At 55.9% G+C, this 17,764-nt stretch overlaps 1 protein-coding gene and 1 non-coding gene across 2 annotated transcripts in view; one reads left to right on the top strand and one right to left on the bottom strand.

Annotated features, from left to right (window-relative positions):
* The window catches only part of prim1 (DNA primase subunit 1), a 728,932-nt gene that overhangs the window by 266,221 nt on the left and 444,947 nt on the right, over positions 1 to 17,764 (top strand). The window lies entirely within an intron of this gene.
* On the bottom strand, positions 11,421 to 11,513 carry trnar-ucg (transfer RNA arginine (anticodon UCG)). Its single transcript has 2 exons — positions 11,477 to 11,513; positions 11,421 to 11,456 (listed from the first exon to the last, which is right to left on the bottom strand). It is a non-coding gene; the product is annotated as a tRNA-Arg (tRNA).

The following is a 17,764-nucleotide window of genomic DNA, read 5'->3' as shown; positions in this document are numbered from 1 at the left end:
GCCTGGAGGCGGAAGGTCGCTATCTGAGTGCGGAGGCACACCAGACCTTGTCCGCCCTCCTCAAGCGGGAGGTACAGGACCGCAGCAGGGACCCAGTGCAGTCGATTGCCCCAGAAGAACCGCACGAGGGTTCTCTGGATATCGGTGACAAAGCCAGGGGGAGGGGTCAAAGGGACCAGCCGGTACCACAGCATGGAGGCGACCAGCTGGTTTATGACGCGAGCTCGCGGCCCGTAGGACAGCACTCGGAGCAGTCCTGTCCAGCGACTCAGGCGGGCGGAGACTTTGGCCTCCAGCTCCCGCCAGTTCGCCGGCCAGGATTCCTCGGCTGGGCAGAGATGGGCCCCCAAGTAGAGGAGGTTGGTCCTGCTCCAGGTGAAAGGCCTGAGCTCCTCCGGAAGGGGGTCCGTCTCCCAAGGACCGACAAGGAGTCCGGAGCACTTGGCCCAGTTGATCCTGGCGGAGGACGCGGCGGAGTACACCGCCTGGCATTCTCGCATCCTCCGCAGGTCAGCCGGGTCCGTGAACATGAGGAGCACGTCGTCGGCGTAAGCTGACAGGACCACCCCTACGTCCGGTCCGCGCAGGACCAAACCTGACAACCTCCTCCGCAAGAGGCGCAGGAATGGCTCCACGCATACGGAATACAGTTGGCCGGACAAGGGGCAGCCCTGCCGTACTCCTCTCCCGAAGCGAAGGGGCGCCGTCAGGGACCCGTTAACCTTAATCAGACACTCTGCGGCAGAGTACAGTAATCGGATCCGGGCGACAAAATGCGTCCCGAACCCGAATGCCCGCAGAGTCCCGAGTAAATACTCGTGCTCCACCCTGTCGAACGCCTTCTCCTGATCAAATGACAAGAAGGCGCCCGACAGACCAGCCCTCTGGGTGTGATGGATTAGGTCCCGGACCAGGTGGAGATTGTCATGTATACAACGGCCCGGGACCGTGTAGGACTGGTCAGGCTGGATCAAGTGGTCCAGCACGGATCCAAGGCGTGAAGCCATAGCCCTGGCAAAGATTTTATAATCCGTGCTGAGGAGGGAGACCGGGCGCCAGTTCTTGAGCAGGTGGAGATCCCCCTTCTTGGGCAGCAGGGCAATGACGGCCCTGCGCCACGAAAGGGGCATCTCCCCGGTAGCGACGCTCTCCCCCAGGACCCGCGCGTACTCGCTCCCCAGGACGTCCCAGAACGCCCTGAAGAACTCTACTGTCAGCCCGTCCAGCCCAGGGGCCTTGCCCCGGCTGAGGCCATTTAGGGCGCCGGTCAGCTCGGCCATGGTGGTAGGGGCCTCGAGCCTGCCGACGCCCTCCGGGCTGACCTGCGGCAGGTCCTCCCACAGAAGTCTGCGGGCATCCTCGCTGGACGGATCCGGAGAGAAGAGCGAGGTGTAATACTCCCGGGCAATGGCCCGGATGCCCTCCGGATCCGAGACGGGGGAACCGTCGTCGGCCAGCAGCGTAAGGAGCTGCTGACGGTTAGCCCGCCCTCTTTCCAGCGAGTAGAAGAAGGGGGAGCCGCGGTCCAGGTCCACCCGGAACTGGAGCCGCGACCTCACGTACGCGCCGCGAGACCTGGCAAGCTGCAGGTCCCGCAGCGCGTCCTTCTTCTCCCTGTACTCCGAACGCAGGGCCGGGTCCGCGTCAGGCTGACTGAGACGTGCCTCCAGGTCGAGCACCTCCTTCTCCAACTCCTCGAGCCTGGATTTCCGCCTCTTTGTCGACCCCCTCGCGTACCCCTGACAGAAGGTACGGATGTGAGTCTTGCCCACATCCCACCAGAGCCTCAAGGAGGGGAAGCCTCCCCGCTTCCTTCTCCAGCCGGCCCAGAATCGACGGAACGAGTCCAGGAAGCGCTCGTCCTCCAGCAGCGTGTTGTTAAAGTGCCAGTACGCGGACCCCCGCCGGATGCGAGACGGCGCAAAGTCCGCCCACACCAGGTGGTGGTCCGTGCTCGACACCGGCCGCATGGAGACCGAGGACACGCCGGACACGTGCGCCTTCGAAATGTAAAGGCGGTCGAGCCTGGACGCTCCGACTCCAGGCCTCACAAAAGTGAAGGCGCTGGAGCCAGGATGGAGATGTCTCCAGACGTCCACCAAGTCGTGGGACCCGATCAGGTCCCGCAACTTCACCACCGCCGGAGTGTGCAGCCAGGGGCCGGTGCGGTCCCGTGCCTCGAGGATGCAGTTGAAATCTCCCCCGAGGATAATGCATTCGCCCCCCGCGATGGTGTCGATGTGAGCAGACACTTTCTCGTAGAAAGTCATTTCCTGCGGTCCGGCGGTCGGGGCATAGACATTCAGCAAGTGAATGACCACGCCCCCCTCACGGACCGCCAAGTGCAGCAACCGGCCTGGCACCGGCTCCTGGAGCCCCCAAGATCTCCGGCTTATAATGCGGGGCCAACAAGATAGCCACCCCGCAAGAAGCGAGCGTGAGGTGGCTCATGTAGACCCCCCCTCGCCACTCCAGGAGCCATTGGGCTTCGTCTCCCGGAACGGTGTGGGTTTCCTGCAGGAAACACACCGCATACTTCCCGTCACGGAGGACCGAGAAGTTCTGGAACCTGCGGTGTGGCTCACTGCTGCCGTTGATGTTGAGGCTGGCTATGGTCACCTTCATGTCAGCAGCTTTGTGCCACCGTCACCACTTAACTAGGTGTGTGGGGGGGCGCTGGCGCAATTTTCGCCAGTCCACCCCCCACCTTTTCGAGCCCGTGGAGGAACCACAGTACCCAGCGCCGCTCTATTTGCTCCAGGCCCGCGGAGGCATGCGAGCATGCCTTCACGGACCGGACGAGCCGCGCCAGGTCCGGCCAGCGGCCGAGGGCTAGCCGGATTATGTCGGAGCGACCAGAATGGCTACGGATAAAGACCCTGAGGTCCTTGGAAGGGATGAGGGACGACTCGGTGGGGGGCACGAGGGAGTCCCCCGCCTCGCTCTGGGCAGACTCTGAAAGTGTCCCCGTGCCCTCCACCGAGCCGCTGACCTCCTCAGGGTGGTCGCCCCTCGACTCCGAGTCCCCCACCGCAGGATGTACGGCGGGCGGCACGGAGCCACCCACTAGCCCTCGCCCCTCACCGATCCCACCCCCAGGATCGGTGGAGGAGGGATTCCCCCCGGGCTCACCTTTCCCGGATTGCGGGCCCCCGTGCGACGGCGGCCCAGCCGCCCCCTCCGCCCCAGACGCTTGGACACCCCCCAGGTCCGGTGTATCCTTCGGACTGAGGTTGGGGATGTCCAGCGTCCAAGGTCGGGACGGAGAGGACGAATGGATCGTCTCTTCGCCGCCGCCGCACGAGGACATGAACATTGGAGTGTCGCCCCAGTCCCCCGACAGACTGAAGAAGAACTCCGGGTTGTAACCGGCCGGGTGGAACGGAACCGTGGGGGTCCCGCTGCCACCCGGCCCCGGAGACTCCTCGCCGGGGGACTGAGGCAGCACACGCTTCGACTTACAGGGTGCCTTGCCCCCTTTTTTCTGGGGACAAGGCACAAAGACAGGTGGGGGCACGGCAGGAGATGACTCACAAGGGGGGAGGGGCACGCAGACCTCGAACTCTACGGTGCCCGAGGGGCCCCGCCTCTTTTTGTTAACCTGCCCTCGGGCAGGCGAGGCCCCTCGCCCTCCGCCCCTCTTCGCCTTGCCGCGCCCCCCCTGCTCTCCCGTCACGTCCCCCCGAGGTGGCGGCGTCGCCAGTTTTGCCGGCTCGGGGTCGCTTACCCCCCCATGCTCGGGCCCATGATCCCGGGCGCCGGACCCAGCACGAGGCCCAGGAGAGCCCACGGGCCCGGCAGATGGTGGTGGGAGTGGGGCGCAGGTGGAGACTGAGGCGGTCCCCGAGCCGGCTGCCGGGGTGGCTGGGGTGTCTTTCCTGGGGGCCGGGGTTCCAGTACCCCCCTTCTTTTTCGTAGGTCCCTTCTGGGCCTTTTGGTCGTGCGGGGGCTCCGCTCCCCCCCCCCCCCCGCCGGCAGCTGAGGTGGCAGCTGCTGCCGGCGTGGCCTCCCCTCGCGGGGGGGCAGATGGTACTCGCTTGGGGGGAGAGGGGGCTGCGGCGCCAGCTGCGGCCGCCTTGGGTTGGTGGTCGGCGGCCTTGGAGACGGGGCAGTTTTTCCGCACGTGCCCCGCCTCCTTACAGGCATGGCACCGCACACCGTCCGCGGACCAAAAGACCCGGTACGTGGTCCCCTCGTGGGGGACATTGAACCCTCCCTCCAGTTCCTCCTCCCGGGCCAGGCGGACAAAAACCTGGCGCCGGAAGGAATATATATGGCGGAGGGAGGGGTCCCGAAGGCCGAGCGGGATCGGCTGCACCCCGGACCTGACCTCCCCCAGTAGATGGAGGTGGGGGAGGAGGAGCTCACTCGGTAGGAAGGGCGGGACGTTTGATATTACTATCTTGTGGGCGGTGGCCTCCAAAGGGTCCACCGCCAGGAACGTCCCGCCCACCGTGAGCCCCTTTTCCAGGGCGAGGCGAACCGCCCGCTCGGCCTTCAGGAAGAATACGGCCCGGCCGTACATCTTTGAGGCCGCGACAATGGCTGAGGGGCCGACAACCCCAGCCATTGCCTTGACGCAGGCCTCGATAGACATGTCGGGGTGGGCGTAGCACTTCACCCCGAGCTGCCGCGTGATTAAGGAAAATGGCGGCAGGGCCTTGGGAGCGGCGGGGGCTCTGGCAGCCGCCACGCCCGCATAGGTGGGCCGAGAAGGCCCTGCCACTGGCGACGCTGGTGATGTCGCCATCGTATGAAGGGAAGTGCTACGCCCACCCCGAGACTGCCCAGATGCACGGCAGGGCGTATGTGGGATGGGGAAGATAAGGCAGGGTGGGGTAGGCGGGGAGGGGTGTAGGTGCTCTCTCCCCGGAGTGAGAGAGGGAGAGAGGAGGTTGGAGGAGCAGGAGGGAGATGAGGCACAAGGCCGGTGCCCCAATCAGGAGGGAAAAGGGGAAGGGGTGCCGGTCCCGGGGGCAGCAGCAGTGGGTGGGGGACTTCGGCTTTCTGGCCCTGTCGGGCGTACGCTGTTCAAAAAGTCCTCGGAGTCTTCACCCCCCCCCCCACTGCAGATGTTAAAGTCCAGAGAAAAACGCCTTCGCCCCCCCCCCCCCTCTCCCCTCCAGTCACTCCTTGTCCTCTCTTCCTCCCTCCCTCCGGGGAGAGCGCACCCTCCACAGGCCGGACGGCAGGCAGGCAGGCCAGATGGCAGGCAGGCAGGTCAGGCGGCAGGCAGGCAGGTCAGGCGGCAGGCAGGCAGGTTAGCAGGCCAGACGGCAGGCAGGCAGGTAAGCAGGCCAGACGGCAGGCAGGCAGGTAAGCAGGCCAGATGGCAGGCAGGCAGGTAAGCAGGCCAGACGGCAGGCAACAGGCAGGCCGGGCAAGGCAGGCAGCAGCTCACCTCCCTCCTTCCTCCCCGCAGGGAGCCAAGAACAAACAAACAAAACAAAACAAACAGAACCGGGAGTCTTCTGAAACAAACTGAAAAACAAAGTGTGTTACTCACAAACCAAACAAAAAAAAAAGAAAGCAAGTCCAAACGTTTACGCCCGGTTCTGACCCGGGGTTTTCCGCGTCTCCAGCGAACGAGAAACCACTTCACCACGGAAACAAAATTAGGTGTCGCCCCAGAGGAGGCACGTTTCAGGCCGTCTGAAGCTCAATTCTCACTCAGACCGACCTCTTTTTAGGTCAAACCAAACCAAGTAAACAAACTCAGATTAAATCAGGACAAAGTAAAAGGGGCAGCTCCCCAAAAAGGAGGGGGAACAGCCCGAACAGAAATCAAAGTACAAAGGAAACTTAAAAACATCAAATTAAAATGTGATTATTAGGGTCAATAATGCACCCCAACCCCTGCGGTGCCCAGCGGGCACGGAAAGCGTCAACCTCGCCCGTGGACACCGCATGCTCCCTCTCCAGGGACACCTCGCCGCGAACGTAGCCGCGGTAGAGGGGAAGACAGTCAGGATGGATGGCCCCCTCGATCGCCCGCTGCCTGGACCGGTAAATGGCGCGTTTCGCCAGGCCCAGGAGCAGGTTCACGAGGAGGTCGCCATCCCGACCCTCCCCTCTCCGCACCGGGTGTCCGTAGATCAGGAGCGTGGGACTGAAGTGCAAACAGAACATCAATAAAAGGTTCTTCAGGAAAACATAAAGGGAGTGCAGCCTAAGACACACAACAGAGACATGGTCCACGGACTCCACAAGGCCGCAGAAAGGGCAGTCTTCGGAGCACGTGAACCAGTGAATCCTACGGTTGTGCGGAACTGCTGCATGCATCACCCTCCACCCCAGGTCCCCGACGTAATTGGGGGAGATCCCTCCGTAGAGGGACCTCCAGCGGGGACCTCTGCCGCCCGGCGGCAACAAGGCCCGCCAAGGTGTATCCGGGCGACAGGCGAGGAGGCGGTAGTGGAGGGTGTGCAGCAGCAGCCCGCACAGGAAACGCCTCCGCGCGGTAGAAAAAGGCACGGAGGGCATTTCCGCGAGGCGGCTCAGGCTGTGGGGCACCTCACCCAGGGGAGGGGGCTGAGGCTTTGGGCCAATGCGGAATTCGCCCGAACAGGGGAACGCTCGGGCGGGATCCCACCGCACGCCTGCGCCGTCTCAAGTTTGCGTGCAGTTTCGGGGCCGAGCACGACCGTCCTAAGGTCTAGGATGGCTTTGGCCGCGCGCCGGACGGACGTCCCCGCGCGCTCAGCCAGCACGCGGGGACTCATCCAGCCCGCTCCTCCGCCATCGAGCACGTCCCCGATTCTGGTCACCCCGGCGTCCACAGCCCCCCTCTCCGCCAGCCACTGAAGTTATACGGCTGGAGGAGCGGATTCCTGAGCAGCGGCTCTCGCACGAGAGCCGCTACTCCTGACGGGGGAGAGCTGCGTCGCGAGGCGACCTTGTTCCAGACAGTGAGGAGGTCCTGGTAAAAGACGGGCAACTCCTGCAGGGTGGTCGAAGCACGCCCCAGTTCGATATGCAGGAGCTGCACGTCATAATTGAGGCCGTGCCACTGGCGGAAGAAATACGTCGCCATGGCACACCACTGTGGAGGGGGCTCAACGTAAAGGTACCTCTGCAGGGCCTGGAGGCGGAAGGTCGCTATCTGAGTGCGGAGGCACACCAGACCTTGTCCGCCCTCCTCAAGCGGGAGATACAGGACCGCAGCAGGGACCCAGTGCAGTCGATTGCCCCAGAAGAACCGCACGAGGGTTCTCTGGATATCGGTAACAAAGCCAGGGGGAGGGGTCAAAGGGACCAGCCGGTACCACAGCATGGAGGCGACCAGCTGGTTTATGACGCAAACTCGCGCCCCGTAGGACAGCACTTGGAGCAGTCCTGTCCAGCGACTCAGGCGGGCAGAGACTTTGGCCTCCAGCTCCTGCCAATTCGCCGGCCAGGATTCCTCGGCTGGGCAGAGATGGGCCCCCAAGTAGAGGAGGTTGGTCCTGCTCCAGGTGAAAGGCCTGAGCTCCTCCGGGAGGGGGTCCGTCTCCCAAGGACCGACAAGGAGTCCGGAGCACTTGGCCCAGTTGATCCTGGCGGAGGACGCGGCGGAGTACACCGCCTGGCATCCTCCGCAGGTCAGCCGGGTCCGTGAACATGAGGAGCACGTCGTCGGCGGAAGCTGACAGGACCACCCCTACGTCCGGTCCGCGCAGGACCAAACCTGACAACCTCCTCCGCAAGAGGCGCAGGAATGGCTCCACGCATACGGAATACAGTTGGCCGGACAAGGGGCAGCCCTGCCGTACTCCTCTCCCGAAGCGAAGGGGCGCCGTCAGGGACCCGTTAACCTTAATCAGACACTCTGCGGCAGAGTACAGTAATCGGATCCGGGCGACAAAATGCGTCCCGAACCCGAATGCCCGCAGAGTCCCGAGTAAATACTCGTGCTCTACCCTGTCGAACGCCTTCTCCTGATCTAATGACAAGAAGGCGCCCGACAGACCAGCCCTCTGGGTGTGATGTATTAGGTCCCGGACCTAGTGGAGATTGTCATGTATACAACGGCCCGGGACCGTGTAGGACTGGTCAGGCTGGATCATGTGGTCCAGCACGGATCCAAGGCGTGAAGCCATAGCCCTGGCAAAGATTTTATAATCCGTGCTGAGGAGGGAGACCGGGCGCCAGTTCTTGAGCAGGTGGAGATCCCCCTTCGTGGGCAGCAGGGCAATGACGGCCCTGCGCCACGAAAGGGGCATCTCCCCGGTAGCGACGCTCTCCCCCAGGACCCCCGCGTAGTCGCGCCCCAGGACGTCCCAGAACGCCCTGAAGAACTCTACTGTCAGCCCGTCCAGCCCAGGGGCCTTGCCCCGGCTGAGCCCATTTAGGGCGCCGGTCAGCTCGGCCATGGTGGTCGGGGCCTCGAGCCTGCCGACGCCCTCCGGGCTGACCTGCGGCAGGTCCTCCCACAGAAGTCTGCGGGCATCCTCGCTGGACGGATCCGGAGAGAAGAGCGAGGTGTAATACTCCCGGGCAATGGCCCGGATGCCCTCCGGATCCGACACGGGGGAACCGTCGTCGGCCAGCAGCGTAAGGAGCTGCTGACGGTTAGCCCGCCCTCTTTCCAGCGAGTAGAAGAAGGGAGAGCCGCGGTCCAGGTCCACCCGGAACTGGAGCCGCGACCTCACGTACGCGCCGCGAGACCTGGCAAGCTGCAGGTCCCGCAGCGCGTCCTTCTTCTCCCTGTACTCCGAACGCAGGGCCGGGTCCGCGTCAGGCCGACTGAGACGTGCCTCCAGGTCGAGCACCTCCTTCTCCAACTCCTCGAGCCTGGATTTCCGCCTCTTTGTCGACCCCCTCGCGTACCCCTGACAGAAGGTACGGATGTGAGTCTTGCCCACATCCCACCAGAGCCTCAAGGAGGGGAAGCCTCCCCGCTTCCTTCTCCAGCCGGCCCAGAATCGACGGAACGAGTCCAGGAAGCGCTCGTCCTCCAGCAGCGTGTTGTTAAAGTGCCAGTACGCGGACCCCCGCCGGATGCGAGACGGCGCCAAGTCCGCCCACACCAGGTGGTGGTCCGTGCTCGACACCGGCCGCATGGAGACCGAGGACACGCCGGACACGTGCGCCTTCGAAATGTAAAGGCGGTCGAGCCTGGACGCTCCGACTCCAGGCCTCACGAAAGTGAAGGCGCTGGAGCCAGGATGGAGATGTCTCCAGACGTCCACTAAGTCGTGGCACCCGATCAGGTCCCGCAACTTCACCACCGCCGGAGTGTGCAGCCAGGGGCCGGTGCGGTCCCGTGCCTCGAGGATGCAGTTGAAATCTCCCCCGAGGATAATGCATTCGCCCCCCGCGATGGTGTCGATGTGAGCGGACACTTTCTCGTAGAAAGTCGTTTGCTGCGGTCCGGCGGTCGGGGCGTAGACATTCAGCAAGTGAATGACCACGGCCCCCTCACGGACCGTCAAGTGCAGCAACCGGCCTGGCACTGGCTCCTTGACCCCCAAGATCTCCGGCTTATAACGCGGGGCCAACAAGATAGCCACCCCGCAAGAAGCGAGCGTGAGGTGGCTCATGTAGACCCCCCCTCACCACTCCAGGAGCCATTGGGCTTCGTCTCCCGGAACGGTGTGGGTTTCCTGCAGGAAACACACCGCATACTTTCCGTCACGGAGGACCGAGAAGTTCTGGAACCTGCGGTGTGGCTCACTGCTGCTGTTGATGTTGAGGCTGGCTATGGTCACCTTCATGTCAGCAGCTTTGTGCTACCGTCACCACTTAACTAGGTGTGTGGGGGGGCGCTGGCGCAATTCTCACCAGTCCACCCCCCACCTTTTCGAGCCCGTGGAGGAACCGCAGTACCCGGCGCCGCTCTATTTTCTCCAGGCCCGCGGAGGCATGCGAGCATGCCTTCACGGACCGGACGAGCCGCGCCAGGTCCGGCCAGCGGCCGAGGGCTAGCCGGATTATGTCGGAGCGACCGGAATGGCTACGGATAAAGACCCTGAGGTCCTTGGAGGGGATGAGGGACGACTCGGTGGGGGGCACGAGGGAGTCCCCCGCCTCGCTCTGGGCAGACTCTGAAAGTGTCCCCGTGCCCTCCACCGAGCCGCTGACCTCCTCAGGGCGGTCGCCCCTCGACTCCGAGTCCCCCGCCGCAGGACGTATCCCTCGATTCCAGGATGACATCCACTCAAGGCCGTGAGTTACTGCTCTGGGTCTTCATGTGAGTGAACAGGTCGATTCTCGGCCCACAGATCTTTGGACACATGGGGCAGGATGTCCCACGAGGGAGTGGGATCCGATGCGCAGGATTTGCTTCCTGTTCCTTTCTTCTCTGCCGCTATTCTGCCTCATCATTAAGATCTTGTGACTCAAAACATGCTGCAGCTTGGGGACAGGTTTTGGCCATTTTGAACGATGAGTTACAAACTCCCCATCAGCATGAACTCTGCCTCGCTTCAATCCGGAGGATGTCGGGGAAGCATTGCTGATGGAATTTTTCTCACAGTCTTCAGAGTCACTGATATACTGGTAGCAGTTACATCAGTGTGCTAAAACCGTCAACTGTCAATGAGAGTAAGATGCATTCTTATCTCCCCTCTCTGGTCCATTTTATCGGAAGCAAAATTCTCAAAATCTTTCACTAATTTAAAGCCCACCACAGCCTTGCTATTACAAGAGAAGAAAGATCCAAACTGTCAATCCTTTACCAGGCCTTTCCTTTTTTCTTAATCAGTATTTTTATGGGCTGTGGGTGTCGCCTGCAGGACCAACAGGAGAGGAGAGAACGAGCTTGCAGACAGTTATAGTTGTCCTTCTCTCGTTGCCCTTCAACTGAGAATGGATTGTTCGGCTATTTCAGAGGGCAGGTAAGAGTCACCCACATTGCTCTGTGCCTGGAGTCACATGCAGGCCAGACCAGGTAAGGAGGGCAGATTTCTTGACCTAAAGTGCACTGGTGAACCAGATGAGGTTTACAACAATCGACGGTAGTTTCAAGGCCGCCATTACTGAGGCTAGTTTTCAATTCCAGATGGATTAAATCGGTGAATTGAAATGTCATCAGCTGCTGCGGTGGGATTTTCTCCGTGTCTGCAAATATTAGTTCGGGTTTCTGGATTACCAGCCGAGTGACATTGACTTTCATTCGTGTAAAGAGAAACAGTTCGTTCAGTTCATTATTAAACCTCTTCCAGTGGAGACTAAAATTCCATCCACAGAACTCTATTAAACCGATTGCTGCAAAGCCTGTTGCTCCATTCGGAAGCAACAATGATTTATTAAGATCACACAGATAAGATTGATTCATTCGGAGCTCAATAGAATAATGAGCTGAGAAAATTGAATGAACAAAACGACAAGGAAATACATTCTGAGAAAGCGCCCCGCAATGTTTGCAAGAAAATGCATCACTTTCAGCTGACGAGTGACATCGCGGTTTTCAGGAAATGCCACCATATTTCAGCATAAAACGACCGCGACAGGACTCGAACCTGCAATCTTCTGATAACATCACCCCCCATGATCACCGAAGTCAGACGCCTTATCCATTAGGCCACGCGGTCAACGCACGCAGCAATGTGGCGGGTGTTAGCACCAGTTGAATAACTACTGTGGTTGTATTTTTTGTCAGTTCTATTTTGGATGCTCCGCTGATTTCCAGATACCAGAAAATTGAGAGGAAAGCTCCAGCTGCTGTAACCTGCAGTAAACTAATCTCTACTTCTACCATTCTTGAGTGCCTGTCTGTGTGGAGTTTGCACGTTCTCCCCGTGTCTGCGGGGTTTCCTTCTGGAGCTGCGGTTTCGTCCCACTTTCCACGAGGTGAATATCAGGTGGATTGGCCATGATAAATTGACCCTTCATGTCAGGGGGATTAGCAGGGGAACTAAGTGGGGTTACAGGGATAGGGAGGGATTCTCTGTCGGAGAGTCAGTGCAGAATGACTGGGTCGAATGGCCTCCTTCCGCACTGTCGGGATTCTGTGCCTCCGACACATCCTGACTTAAATATTTAATACCTGTCGCGGAATCCTTCTGCTCGCAGCTAATGCAATAACGTCCCGCTGTGCACCTTAGTTCAATTTGTTATACTCTTTACACGTCTCTTACAGCACCATAGAGTGATAGAGGTTTACAGCATGGAAACAGGCCCTTCGGCCCAACTTGTCCATGCCGCCCATTTTTAACCACTAAGCTGGTCCCAATTGCCCGCGATTTGCCTATATCCCCCGACACGCATCTGACTCACGTAAATGTCTAAATCCTAAATCCAAGACAACATTGTGCCTATCTGTACTATACCTCTGGCAGGTTGTTCCAGACATTCACCACTCTATGTGTAAAAAGATTGCCCCTATGGACCCGCTTGTATCTCTCTCCTCGCACCTTAAACCTCTGTCCTCTAGTTTTAGACTCCCCTACCGTTGACTATCGAGCTGATCTATGCCCCTCATTATTTAACCAACCTCTATAAGATCAACGTTATGCCTTCTACACTGCAGAGAAAAAAAAGTCATGATGTGTAGACCTGTGCTTCACCCTCTGTCCACTCACATTGTCTGTACCTTTGAAACTGGATTACCTGTAAAGACTCGCATTCCAACCATTATTTTGTAAATTGAGTTTGTGTCTTTATATGCCCTGTTTGTGAACTGAAATCCCACTCACCTGATGAAGGGGCAGCGCTCCGAAAGCTAGTGGCTTGTGCTACCAATAAACCTGTTGGACTCTAACCTGGTGTTGTGAGACTTCTTACTGGGAAAAAAGTCCCAGTCTATCCAGCCTCAGCTTTCACTGCTTCCAGAGACACATATCCTTGTAATATAGCACTGCTTCCAGACACACGTAACCTTGTAATTTAGCACTGCTTCCAGACACACGTAACCTTGTAATACAGCACTGCTTGCAGACACATGTAACCTTGTGATATAACACTGCTTCCAGACACATGTAACCTTGTAATATAGCACTGCTTCCAGACACATAACCTTGTAATATAGCACTGCTTCCAAGCACACGTAATCTTGTAATATAGCACTGCTTCCAGACACATAATCTTGTAATAGAGCACTGCTTCCAGACACATAACCTTGTAATATAGCACTGCTTCCAAGCACACGTAATCTTGTAATATAGCACTGCTTCCAGACACATAATCTTGTAATATAGCACAGCTTCCAGACACATAACCTTGTAATATAGCACAGCTTCCAGACACATAACCTTGTAATATAGCACAGCTTCCAGACACATAATCTTGTAATATAGCACAGCTTCCAGACACATAACCTTGTAATATAGCACAGCTTCCAGACACATAACCTTGTAATATAGCACTGCTTCCAGACACATAACCTTGTAAGATAGCACTGCTTCCAGACACATAATCTTGTAATATAGCACTGCTTCCAGACACACATTAGCTTATAATATAGCACTGCTTCCAGACACATAACCTTGTAGTATAGCACTGCTTCCAGACACACATTAGCTTATAATATAGCACTGCTTCCAGACACACATTAGCTTATAATATAGCACTGCTTCCAGACACACATTAGCTTATAATATAGCACTGCTTCCAGACACACATTAGCTTATAATATAGCACTGCTTCCAGACACACATTAGCTTATAATATAGCACTGCTTCCAGAGACACGTAACCTTGTAATATAGCACAGCTTCCAGAGACACATAACCTTGTAATATAGCACTGCTTCCAGAGACACATAACCTTGTAATATAGCACTGCTTCCAGAGACACATAACCTTGTAATATAGCACAGCTTCCAGAGACACATAACCTTGTAATATAGCACTGCTTCCAGAGACACATAACCTTGTAATATAGCACAGCTTCCAGAGACACATAACCTTGTAATATAGCACAGCTTCCAGAGACACATAACCTTGTAATATAGCACTGCTTCCAGAGACACATAACCTTGTAATATAGCACTGCTTCCAGGCGCACGTAACCTTGTAATACAGCACTGCTTCCAGACACATAACCTTGTGATATAGCACTGCTCCCAGACACAATCTTGTGATATCGTACTGCTATCAGAGATATGTAACCTTGTAATTGCTTCCTGGGACATATAACCCTGCAATTCAGCACTGCCTCCAGGGACACGTAATCTTGTAATATTGCACTGCTCCCAGGGAGAGGTAACCTTGTAAGATAGCACACTCAATCCCGTTTGCTGCAAAGAGATAAAATCCGAATTATCCAACCACACCTTGTAGCTAATATTCGTCATCGCTGGATCCAAACCAGTAAATCTCCTTTTCACCCTCCGAAGGACTCTCATACACTTTCTCAAGTACGGTTACCAGGTCTGGATGCAATCCTCATGCAATCGCAGTTAATCGGAGCTTTATAAAGATTAAACTTCCCAGTTCTAATACTTAGTACCTCCATTTATGAAATCACGGATCCCATTCAATTTGAATTGGAATGGGAGAGTTTGTGAGGAGAGAGAAATACAGAGAGGCTGGAGAAACCGGGTGCCGACAGCAGCTTCTCTCTGCTCCGCCCGCTCTCTGCCTTTAAGTTGCTGTGAGCCGCCACCACTGGTTTCATTTCGGATCCAGTCCTGACTCTTGACACACATTTTCCACACACTCTCAGATATCATCTTGTCAGTTTGGGACATATTGTACCAGAAATATATCCTGTACGTGAACAAGACAACGACCGTTTTCTGAATGAGCTGCTCAGCTCGGTTCAATCTGTCAGAAATTATTCGACGTCTTTTAAAGCAACATCAATTTGGCTGCAAAATTCTCTAATCTCTGAATATATTCCACCACTTTATCGCTCGTGTTTGGATTCCTGTGCAAAGTGACCACTTAATGCATAGACATTTTGAAATTAATTCCAACATGGAAATTCCACTGATGTCTTATGTTTCTCAAGAATCCTCTTTAACGTTCCAACATGATTATCCCTCCCTATATTCCACCTGCTCCTTCCATTCCCAAAACAGCTATAACCAGGATTTAACCAATGTGTTTGAATGAACATGATGTTATATCATCTAAGCAGCATCTTGAAGTTCTTATTCATTCAATGCATTTTGATTCAATGTATTTCTTATGTTCGGTGTGTCATTATAAAGAACAAAGAACATTACAGCACAGGAACAGGCCCTTCCACTCTCCAAGCCTGCACCGACCATGCTGCTCGACTTAACAAAAAACCCCTACCCTTCCGCGGACCATATCCCTCTATTCCCATCTCATTCATGTGTAACCCCCTGCTGACCACTATATGGGGGCTACTATTTAAATATTCAATCAACAGGATCCCGAATTCCTAGCGGTTGATGTTGATTTGGCTAATTCCCTGTTTACCCATAAATGTCAGTACTGCAAGTCGGAATATCAAAAATAAATGTAATAACACATATCATTAACAGACATAAAACAGTGAGCTCTGATCTTCAACCGTTGGTGCACATATGGGGAAACTCATCCTCCGTAACACATTCGTAGATACTGATCCAGTTGGACTGTATAGTCCCCACCAGTTACTCACGACACCCACACACAGTCCAGGAGAGACACACGTGTGGAAGATGATGCCGCAGGAGGCAGAGGTGCCGCGAGCTATCCGTGTAGCAAAGTAGGTCGAGTGCGCTGAAGGCTGTCCTCCTCGGCAGTAATGAAAAGAACAGGCAGGGGAACGCCTGGCTGCCTCTCACTCCAAACCGAATTCTCCCTGCCTGGAAAAAGCTCTCTCTCTCCAGCTCTCTGCCTCTCCAGCTCTGCCTCTCTCTCTGCACTCTTCCTCTCCTGCTCTCTGCCTCTTCACTTCCTGGCGCCTTTTTTTTCCCGCCCCCAGTGCAATCCCATTGGCCCAGCCCACATCACTCAACCAACAGCATCCTGTTCACAGCACCCACCCGGCAAACAGGACACTGAAGCCCACCAGGGATAAAGAACACTGGTAACTGTCTTCCCCACAAATTTTCCTCAGTCCCTTACATTCTCCCCTCACCAAAAATACAGCATGCCCTCATGCTGAAGTACATGACATAGGACCCAGTTAACCAATTACACCATGTACCTTATAGTGTGATGACTGGTATAATAGTGGGTGAAAAGAGTGGTACCTTATTTATACATGACGAGCACTGAGCAAAGGAGTTACACCACCATGTATGACAACTATTGCAGTGTTCAGGAAAATGCATAGTGGGTGGCGTAGCTGAGTGAACACTTGTATGTCCTACTACTACAGACTTTGCACACGGCTCTCCCAGCTTTGTATAATGGAAACGGTCTGCTGGCTTTCTCTCTCTCTGTGATCTCCTTATCTCTGGTTCTGGATTGGCTATGTTAGATGTGTCTGTAGTGTAAGTGCCCTCAACAGAACTGTCTGATTCTACTTCCCTTTGCTCAGTTACTACCTCTTCTATCACAACAGGTAGCCCTTCTGAAGATTCTGAGCTCGCTGCGACTTCTGGCACTTCTGTAGCATTTGTGGGGGGATTGGACTCTGTAGGCATGACATCCTGTTCCGGTTGTTCACAGATTCCCTCCGGATTGTCAATGATCAAGTCCTCTGGGTAATGTCCATACTCTGACTCTGAGTCTGAAGAGTTTTGATCTCCCAGGGGCAGATCAGCTGCGGAGTCATCTTTGTGAACCTCAGGAGTTTGATTCCTTTCTTTTGCTTTTCTGCGCCTGAGGGCTCTTGGAGAGGGAGTAGGCTTTGAGTCAACCTCAGTGCTCAATTGGACCTCTTGTCCCAGGGGCAAAATATGATTTCGGTGCATGACCTTAATGGGTCCCGAACCATCTGCAGGCTTTAGACGATAAACAGGAAGATCAGACATTTGACTCTCAACCACATAAGGATTTGCACTCCACCGATCAGCAAGCTTCTGTTTCCCTTTCAGGCCAAGGTTTCGAATGAGGACTCTATCCCCAGGTTTCAAGCAATGGTAGCGCACTCTCTGGTCATACCTCTCCTTGTTACTTTGGTTCATTTTAGCGGAAGTGGCTTGGGCCAACTGATAGGCTGCTTGCAGCTCTTTCTTCATCTTAGACACATACTGCAAGTGGGAAGTTGTTGAGGTCCCATCTGCTGACACGCCAAAGCAAATGTCCACAGGAAGTCTGGCTTCCCTCCCGAACATTAAAAAGTAGGGCGAATACCCGGTAGCTTCATTTGGGGTACAGTTGTACGCGTGGACCAGATGTGCAATGTGCTGACTCCATTTGGACTTTTGACTGGGCTCAAGAGTTCCCAGCATGTTCAACAGGGTTCTATTGAACCTCTCTGGTTGAGGGTCACCTTGTGGGTGGTATGGTGAAGTTCTTGATTTCCTCACACCCAACATGGTCAACATCTCTCTCACCAACTGGCTTTCAAAATCCCGACCCTGGTCTGAATGTATGCGAGTTGGTAGGCCGTAGTGAATGAAGTATTTCTCCCATAGAGTTCTGGCAACCGTTATGGCTCTCTGATCCTTGGTTGGGAATGCTTGTGCATAACGAGTGAAGTGGTCAGTGACTACCAACACATTGCACACATTGCGGGAATCAGGTTCTATGGAGAGAAAGTCAATACATACATGATCCATAGGGCCTGAACTTTGGATGTGGGAAAGTGGTGCTGCTCTCTATGGCAGAGTCTTTCTCTTAATGCAGCGTTCACAGGTCTTGCAGTATGTCTCTACGTCTAGCTTCATGCAGGGCCAGAAGAATCTGTCACAGACGAGTGCATAGGTCTTGTCAAATCCCAGATGTCCATTGTTGTCATGCAGTGACTTCAGAATCATATGGTGGAACTGCTTGGGG

The sequence above is a fragment of the Mustelus asterias genome, chromosome X, assembly GCF_964213995.1.
Source record: "Mustelus asterias chromosome X, sMusAst1.hap1.1, whole genome shotgun sequence".
Lineage (NCBI taxonomy): Eukaryota > Metazoa > Chordata > Chondrichthyes > Carcharhiniformes > Triakidae > Mustelus > Mustelus asterias.
Note: the sequence above shows the minus strand (reverse complement) of the source record. Positions and strands in the feature narration are given on the sequence as shown.